At 39.8% G+C, this 10,010-nt stretch overlaps 1 non-coding gene across 1 annotated transcript; it reads left to right on the top strand.

Moving 5' to 3' along the window:
* The first annotated feature begins 943 nt into the window (after positions 1–943).
* Positions 944–1,090, top strand: LOC145504080 (small nucleolar RNA SNORA62/SNORA6 family). Its single transcript, XR_014052062.1, has one exon. It is a non-coding gene; the product is annotated as a small nucleolar RNA SNORA62/SNORA6 family (small nucleolar RNA).
* The last annotated feature ends 8,920 nt before the right edge of the window (positions 1,091–10,010 follow it).

Here is a 10,010-nt window from a genome sequence, read left to right on the forward strand (position 1 = left end):
AGTTTCCGTGATCTAGACTGTTATGAAGTTGAGACTTTTTGAACTTCTCACAAGGAAGAGAAAGGACTTTCAGAAGACGGTTTCTCTTTCACCAGTAGTGTTAAGAAATAGTAGTGCTGGGAGATTACATGAAGGAGAAAGGAAACAAAACGGAAAGAGTGAGAAGTGACTGCAGCGTCTGCTCCAGTTCGCCTGCCTCCTCGCCCAACTGCTCTTCATTGAAACAGAAGAACCAAAAAAGGTTGAAACAACTAGTTTGTTTCTAAAAGTAAAAATAAGAACATTCTAAATTTTATTTGAGCACTCACTATTTTCTCAAGCCCACACTATGGTGTATTAGATGTGTTGCATTTGCTCACATACAAAAATTTCACTTCACCTATAGACCACTTTTCGGAGCCAATTTAAGGAAAAAATAAAACCTGTGACTCACCACCAAGACTCTCATTAGTCTTCTTTCAGCTACAAGGACCCAGTTCCTATAAATAATCTTTTCCCTGATCCTGAGGACCCCCTGCTGTTTAACATGATAAATATGCGGTACTTTATGTAGTAATTATTCTCAACTTTTCCATGCTCCCACCCTCATTTTTCAGCACCAGATCTTTACCTTAAATGAACTCATCTTGCTGATGTACATATTTTTGTGCCTTCTTTTCCCCCTATTACTCAAATCAAAATCTTACCAGATACTGTGATCCGTCCTTTTCTCTCAGTTTCCCACATCCAACCAGCTATCAAGTCCTCTAGTAACAGCAACTATCTTGTGACTTCTGTTTTGTATCAATACTGACTCTCTGCTCAGATGTTTTCTGTGGCCCCTGCATGTGTGTCTGGGACTTTCTGGTTCCAGTTCGCAGTACACATAAATCAAAAATAGCTCAGACATTGTCAACTCTGGCTTTCCTTCTACCTAAACAGGCTACAGAGATGGAGTTACTTTGCTGCCCATTGTTAGAGCTTGATGTTGAAGCCACTGGCTGGTGAACTTACAAGTGTAGGTAGGGTGCTACATGAGGGGTAGGCTTTTCACTAACACCACAAGGGTCTCTGGCCCAAGTGGAGTTTGATAGCAGCATTTGCTACAAAAGAAAAGAGAAGAAAATATGGAGTTACTTTGGTTGAGCACCACCTATCCTCTTAGACTCCACAGAATCAATCATGCATTCAGAGGAAAGAAGTCCACCCAAGTGTCGCCTCCCTTGGCCCTCCTGCTTCCCTGCATTTTCCTCTTCTCAAACCTCTGGAACTGCAGAGATCAAGTCCCCTCCCCACTTTTCTTCCTGGGTGTATAGGGCATCCCTTGTGTAAAACTCCAATTCAGCTATGCCTGCCTCTTGATTTGTTAATGTGGAAATTCAACAAATATTTTACCTCCCCCTGCACCAAATCATTCTCTATAAATACAGTCTTACTACAAAATGTTATTTTAGATATCAGATATTGGAGTAATACTTGCTTTTGCTCTCATTCCTGCTATAAATACCTGTCCCTACCCACATACACCGGTGCATGCACGCACACACACACACGCACACAGGATATGCATGATATGAACTGTCCAAAGAGGCCATCAGATGTGAAAAATACATAAAGGACAGGCACATTTGTGTTTTTCTTTTTTATTTTTTTGAATTGTAGTTGCTACTACTTGATCTTCTTCCTCTAGTCTCTAACCCTAAACATATCACCATGGATGCCATGTCTCTTAAATGAATCCCTGGTTACTTTCCCTGCAGCTCAGTCCCAGATATGGCAGTCATCTGCTCAAAACACTTTTACTGCCTCCCTTCCTGCAAAATAAATTCAGAACTCTTAGCAATGTGTGGAAGATGGTTTGCAAAAAATGGTCACAACTTTTCCCATCCCTGCGTGCATAGTCTGTGCCATATGACTTTGCTACTTCTGCCAACAAGAGACAGAATCTATTTTTCCACCCTTGGAATCTGGCCTTGGCCATATGACTTGCTTTGGTCAATGGAGCATTAGAAAAATGTGACATATCTGAGACTTACAGAGTGTTTGCGCATTGGGACTTGCCTTCTCTTGCTACCTTTGGTCTCCAGAGTCAACCCATGTGAAGAAGCCCAATGCTTCCATCCTGGAGAACGAGGCCTACTAGAGAATGGAGCAGAGCCATGGCCTCTAGAACCAAGGTCAGCAAACTCCAGTCACAGACTAAATTCAACCTGCCCTGTGTTTTGGTACAGCCTGAGCTAAGGATGTTTTTATAGAAAAACATTAACAATTGATTTGATGATAGGGAGCCCTACCTTTGAACCTACCTTATGATATTACCCCTTCCCCAAAAAAAGTTCAATTATCCTTATTAGAAGACCTGTATCACAAAAGAAATTACTCAATTTTTATTTTATTTTTAATTCTGTCCATAAAAAAAATCTATGGAGATAGTTTCATCTCTTGTTATATATGTACATATGTAATATCATCAATGTTTTCTTTTGACCTGCAAAATCTGACCTTTTTATTACCTGATCTCTTATAGAAGAATTTTGCTGACCCTGCTCTGAAATACCCAGCCTACCAACTACCAGTCCTTTATGAAAGCCATTCTAGAACCCCACCCAGCCACAATGCTGATGTGCTGCAGGAATCAGCTGACTCTGCCCAAACCACCCAACCTACAGAGCCATGAGAAGTAACAGATTCTTGCTACTTGAGATACTGAACTTAGGAGTGGATTGTTATGCAGCAAAACCTAATTAATTCATAACATATGCAGAGGACGAGATGGTTAGATAGAATCACTGACTCAATGGACATGAATTTGAGCGAACTCCGTGAGATAGTGAAGAACAGGGAAATCTGGCATGCTGCAGTCCATGAGGTTGCAAAGAGTCGGACGTGACTGAACGACTGAACAACAACAACAACATATGCAAACTGCTTTATGATCTGACTTAGGACCCTGTATCCACGTCATTTCACCTCTAAACTATATTCAGAAACCTCAGTTCTATTCAATTTCACAAACCTACCCTGTCTGCTTAACCTCCAGTCCTCCTTCAGTCTAGAATGTGCTCTTCTCTCAACCACTTCTTTTGGACTCTTACTCATAAATGGTGACCTTCACAGGTCTCCTCAGTTCAGTTCAGTTGCTCAGTCGTGTCCAGCTCTTTGCGACCCCATGAACCACAGCATGCCAGGCATCCCTGTCCATCACCAACTCCCGGAGTTCACCCAAACCCATGTCCATCGAGTCAGTGATGCCATCCAACCATCTCATCCTCTGTCGTCCCCTTCTCCTCCTGCCCTCAATCTTTCCCAGCATAAGGGTCTTTTCCAATGAGTCAGCTCTTTGCATCAGGTGGCCAAAGTATTGGAGTTTCACCTTCAACATAAGTCCTTCCAATGAACACCCAGGACTGATTTCCTTTAGGATGGACTGGTTGGATCTCCTTGCAGTCCAACGGACTCTGGTCACATTCAATTTCATGCTGTTCTGATATCTAGAGCAATTTTTCCTGCATGATAGATTCCATGTTGTTTTCATCATTATGTCCCATATACTTGACCATAATATTTGTTAAATCATGTCTCCATTCTACTTACACAGCTTTCTTACCCATTAGCCCTGACATATACATACTTGAATCACTCTTGAAGATAGCTGTGATTTTTACTAACCCTCCAAAAATTACACTCTAAACAGTGACACCTTGACATTATTTTTCAGGAGAAGATATTCTTACCAATATACTTGATAAATTTCTGGTTTGAGTCTATCAAAGGAAACAGATTTGACTTATGCACTATATTTTGATGAACACAAAGCATGTTGTTTGTGAGTGGGATAAAGAGGCAGATTTTACTCTTCACTCTTTTGTGCTCATTGTACTATTTCCTTATGTCCCAAAACATTCTCAATTTTAACTTTTATTTTGGCCTGAAGATGTGTCTCTCTGCTATTACTTTATTTTTAAATGTGGTTTTAGTACAGAGTAACCATGAGTCACAAAGAGGTTTCCTGTCAAGAACAGATCATCTGACTCTCTACCACCTTCCAACGAATGACTCCTCATATTCCATCCCCCTAATACCCCAACTATCTCAACCTCTATTCCTCCTTTGCCAGGTACAATAAACTCCTTCTTTACATTGAACTTTATTCCCAAAGTAAAAAAATTAGAGTTAACTGGTATATTTTTCTATCTGTGAAAATATTTTTGGATATTTCAGTATAAGATGAGGTTCATCACAATTTTTCCATAAAATTTTTAAAAATCTTATTTATTGGCTGGTTTTTGATTTAGTTACAGTTTTGGGGGAAAATATATTCTATCCTTTCATCTTTTTTCTTCTTTCTTTCCTCTCAACCTTTCCTTTGTTCTTTATTTTTAACAAACATTTAGGATTGACTAATGTATATACAGTGACAAAGACCTTTCTCTAAGGCTTTCTGTTGCTTTAATGCAGTGGAACTAGGGAGCAATTTCCACCATCATCCCCAGGGCACCTGACAAACTCTGGAAATAGTTCGGTTGTCACAATTCAGGAGTGTAGGGGTGGGAGTACTATCGGCAATATAATGGGTAGGGCACAGGGATGTTGCTAAATTTTCTATAGTGCACAGGGTAGCCCACAAACAATAAGGAACTATCTGCTCCCAAATATCAATAGGGCTGAGGTTGGAAAACCTTGCTCTAAGGTATTCAATTTTTTTGTGTGTATCACAAGATCATTGTTCACAGTAGAATAATTTCCCTTTGTCATTCCTCTTGACTTCCATCTCAAACATTGAGAATTCTAAATTCCCATTTTTTAAAGCTGTGGGAATTATCACTCTCTTTATGATGTCTTTTTTATTCCTACTACTGAATGCAATATCTCCTTTCTCTTGAATCCCACAGTATTTTGTCTGTATCTTTCTCATTGATGATGTCAAGCAACTGAGCACTGATCATGTTACTTTTTCTATGGACCTAGTGATCTTTAATGCAAACTTGAGAAATCTCTCAATCTCATTGGACCTCAACTTTGTCACCTGCATAATAAAGGTGACTGTGTGATACCTCTAATACTCTTTCCAGCTTCTCTCTTTTGATTCCCTCCTTGTCAATCTTATGTGATCCTTGTCCCCACATACCAGTATGCAAATGAAATCATACCTCTGAAGGACTCTTGTTCTAACTTGTCACACTAGCACCCACCATCATCCATTAAAATTCTTTTCATACTAATTATAGAGCTCTGGCTCAGTTTTGAGGGGGGAGTTGAAAAAAAAATCAAAGCAATGACTAAGAAGTTATTGATAGACACATAGAGATTACAGTGGTTTAAATATGAAATATCCCAAGTGGTTACAAATATCAAGAGAAGAGGGCTACATCTCTATTTCATCCTACATTTTTAGTCCCTTAATCCAAGTGGAATTTAAAACACTGTCCTACCACTTATCCCTATAATCTGTCTTCTCAGCATGGTTTTCTGAACCTTGGAAATAACCTACATATTATGTAAATAATGAGGTGTCATATCATAAAAAGTGAGATAATTATATATTATTTTAAAGACATAACTAAATTGTTTACATTTTTTTTAATCAAAGTAGCAACGTATTTCAGCTCTATGTTTAGTCAAAATAGAGATTTGGGAAATAGGAGCTTTTTATAGCTTGTCAGTCTATTTTTATTTTTTTAATAAATCATTCCATGGTTAACCATATAGTCTGTTTCAATTAACTTCACCTTGCACAGAGCTGGACACGACTGAAGCGACTTAGCAGCAGCAGCAGCACAGTGTTCTTTAGAAACTCTAATTACACCTTAGATTACCATTCAGAACACCTGCTCTTGTGGGTTTCAGTAATTTCAGCCTTGAATATTTTGACATAAAGAGCTATAATCATTGAGAATTTTATGTTTTTTTAAAAGTATTCTGTCCCGCACCTTACTAGCTAACTACAGCCTACTTTATATGCCATGACTTTTTGCTTACTGAAGCTACTGTCTTTTATCTTTCATCTTGAGTCACTAATTTAGGGAAATGTGGATACTTAGTATGAAAACTATGAGCATCTAGTGTCCCCACTCTCAGCTTATATGACATTTAACAGATCACTACCATATTGGAAAACAAAAAAGAGAGATCTGAGCATTGAATTCCTAGAGAGCCCATTCTCTTATCTAATGACGTCATTAGGCAAGATGTGTCAAGCTTTCAATGAGATAAAGAATACCACACAATGATGTTTTTACTCCAATGTAAGTAACTTAAATGTCTATACATAGTTTGCACACACATCTTGTGTATTTACCCAGCCTAATGGCCAGTGGTCTCCTTGAAGTCCAAGGGACTCTCAAAAGTCTTCTCCAACACCACAGTTCGAAAGCATCAATTCTTCAGCACTCAGCTTTCTTTATAGTCCAACTCTCACATCCATACATGACCACTGGAAAAACCATAGCCTTGACTAGACGGACCTTTGTTGACCAGTCCTGGGTGTTCATTGGAAGGACTGATGTTGAAGCTGAAACTCCAATACTTTGGCCAGCTGATGCGAAGAGCTGACTCATTGGAAAAGACCCTGATGCTGGGAAAGATTGAGGGCAGGAGGAGAAGGGGATGACAGAGGATAAGATGGTTGGATGGCATCACCGACTCAATGGACATGGGTTTGGGTGAAATCCTGGAGTTGCTGATGGACAGGGAGGCCTGGTGTGCTGCGGTTCATGGGGTCGCAAAGATTTGAACACAACTGAGTGATTGAACTGAATGGCCAGTGGTAACAATCAGAAGTCAATTGCACATACAATTCTCTATTATGATTAAATTTCTCCTCTCAAATCTCTTTCATAGCTGACATATGCTAAGCTTCACATTTTTAACCCTCTCTGTTAGCATGTGTAAGACAAATTAGAAATGTGGGATATGGCAGTATTAATTTCCTTTGGTAGCTCTGTACAAGTTTGGTGGGCATATATCTTGCTATGCTGTGCTTAGTTGTTCAATCATGTCCAACTCTTTGTGACCCTATGCACTGTTGCCCACCAGGCTCCTCCATCAATGGGGATTCTCCAGGCAAGAATACTGGAGTGGGTTGTCATGCCCTCCTCCAGGGGATCTTCCCAACCCAGAGATCAAACCCAGGTCTCCCACATTGCAGGTGGATTCCTTAGCATCTGAGCCACTAGGGAAGCCCAAGAACACTGGAGTGGGTAGCCTATCCCTTCTTTAGGGTTTATTCCCAACCTAGGGTTTATTCCCAACCAAGGAATCGAATGGGATCTCCTGCATTGCAAGCAGATTCTTTACCAAGGAAGCTACCAGGGCATATTCCCTGAGCTACCAGGGAAGCCTGGACATATATCTTAAGCTATCTTATTTCACCTGGAAAGCTACACTCACTATTCTGGGCTCTAAGCAAATAGGCCTAACTTCAAACGGACAAGATGTTCATCAGTATTGATGATCTATTGCTCTTTTTGTAATTAATCAGATGTGAATATATTTTAACATCACTCCTACCTATCCCACCAATACTCCAACTTTCTTGTCCCCAATTATTTTTTATTATAAAGTCCAATATACATCTGCTAAGTCGCTTCAGCCGTGTCCGACTCTGTGTGACCCCATAGACAGCAGCCCACCAAGCTCTGCCATCCCTGGGATTCTCCAGGCAAGAATACTGGAGTTGGTTGCCATTTCCTTCTCCAGTGCATTAAAGGGAAAAGTGAAAGTGAAGTCGCTCAGTCGTGTCCGACTCTTAGCGACCCCATGGACTGTAGCCCACCTGGCTCCTCCGTCCATGGGATTTTCCAGGCAAGAGTACCGGAGTGGGGTGCCATTCCCACTACAAATTCCAGTTGATAAACTAGGATATTTGCTTATGCTACTCTTAAAACTGAAATTATGCAAGTAGTATAATTAAAAGAAAAGGTTTTGAATTTTATGTCCAAGTGCAATATGAAAACAGCCAACACTAAAAGTGATATCAAATGGGAAATTATGCAGGCACTGTAGGTCATGAATCCAAAACTTGAAAGTTCCATTACAGCAACTTCTATATCAGTAGATTACATCTTGTAAAACTACTTGATATGATCTAATAGCACAATAGAAGTATGTGCTACCACTTGACCTAGATTTTACTACTGAGGGCAGCAAATGTTAAATAAAATGCCTTTTCTTCTCTGCATTCTCTCTCCTCCCCTGCCACAGACAGCATCAAAACATACTTAGTTTTTATTTTAGTTCTCTTTGACTAGGTCTCCATCCTTTTGGCCTAACTAGTAAACACTTACTTTATTTTTATTTTTGAGATACAAGCTGTATCTCAACCCAGAAGCCATCCATTTCAGTGCCAAAAGCATTTTTGTCAAAAGCAGCATTAACAGCATTTACCACAATTAAATCCCAATAGTACTCAAGTTTTGAATTAAGATGCTACCCTTGACCTTTGGGAAAGGTGATTTGCCATTAGGTTTATTAGAGTAGCTCTGAAGCATGTTAGAAAAGTGTTTTTTCTTAAATGCAAGATGGATGGGAGTTCAGATGTAATCAAGGGTAGGTTCATTTAGCCCAGCTGTACCACTGAGATTTTGACCCAAGACTGAAGAGTCAGAGATTCATCAAATTTAACAGCCAGAACAAACATTGAGAGGATCTCCTCCTCGCTGAAAAATAAATAAATAAATTCCATAAAGATGAAGCAGATGCAAGAATTGATTGCTGTAAGGAAACTCATCCTACACCCAAAAAGCCAACAATGTTTGGTACAAACAAAAGGGGATCAGAGAGAAAACGATACAAACCACTGCTTTCTGTGCTACCTCCATCTTTGTCAAAGGCAATAATCTCAAGAGAGAAACATTTGTGCCTAGGAGATACTTTCTGGGAAAAATAAATTTCTCTAGTGTTTCAGTTTCGAGACTTCTTTATTACTCACTCACACACACCCCCCCCCCCAATCGTCATTTCTCAAGAGAGGATTGAAGCCTCCTTTAGGATGCTGTCAGACCAGAATGGTGTTTGTATCACTTGGCAGAAACAAGTGGAATAATCAGGAGGTTTTGAATCATTTGAAGGGAGCCTTCCTAGGAGATAGTGAAAATAGCATAGTAACTAACTCTCCATGCTATTACTGCTGGTGGGCACAGGCTCCAGTCCAATAACAGTGAAAATGATCTGTATCCTTGAAGACATAACCTCAATAACACCCTTTTCTCCCCACCTTTCCTTCTCTTCCATGTACACTTCAACAATTGAGTCACTTTCACATCTTCCACTGATAAAACATTTTCATTTTTCGTGCTTAGTTGCTCAGTCCTGTCCGACTCTTTGCGAACCTTTAGACTGTAGCCTGCCAGACTCCTCTGTCCATGGGATTTTCCAGGAAGAATGCTGGAGTGGGTTGCCATTTCCTCCTCCAGGGGATCTTCCTGACCAGGGATCGACTGATGACTAGACTAGGGTTAATATCTGGATTGGTAGGGAAGGAAAAGAAAACAGATAGCTTGCATTATCTCCCAGATTAGCTGCAGATGGGCTGGACATCTGAAAGTAGGGGATGGATTTTTTTTTTTTTTTTAAGAAACCAGAGAAAGGTGGACCCTATAGTCTTAGTTCTATTGTCCTATCACAAACCAAAATTTATCAGAGTTTTGGGGACCAAGTCCACTTTTTACTCATATGCTTATTTTAAATTTCAAAAAGAAAAGATTGCTAAAGAAAAAATCTCTATGTCATCTTTTAATTCTTTCAAAATATGAAGTCGACTTAGTATATTTCATCACACATCTGTCCAGGACCAACAATGGGCAAGAAGATAAGATGTTGTGGTTGAAAGGGCATAAGACTTGTGAACAGCAAGCTGTTAACTTGAGTTCCAGGTTAGCCAATTGCTGGCTATTTATACTTGGGTTCTCACATATACCTTGGAGTTTCTCTTTCATTATCTTTAAAATGAAAACAAGGCTTCCCTGGTGGCTCAGAAGGTAAAGAATCTGCCTGCAATGAGGGAGACCTGGGTTCAATCCCTGGGTCAGGAA

Source organism: Giraffa tippelskirchi, chromosome 4 (assembly GCF_054371585.1).
Source record: "Giraffa tippelskirchi isolate mGirTip1 chromosome 4, T2T-mGirTip1v1.2.pri, whole genome shotgun sequence".
NCBI lineage: Eukaryota > Metazoa > Chordata > Mammalia > Artiodactyla > Giraffidae > Giraffa > Giraffa tippelskirchi.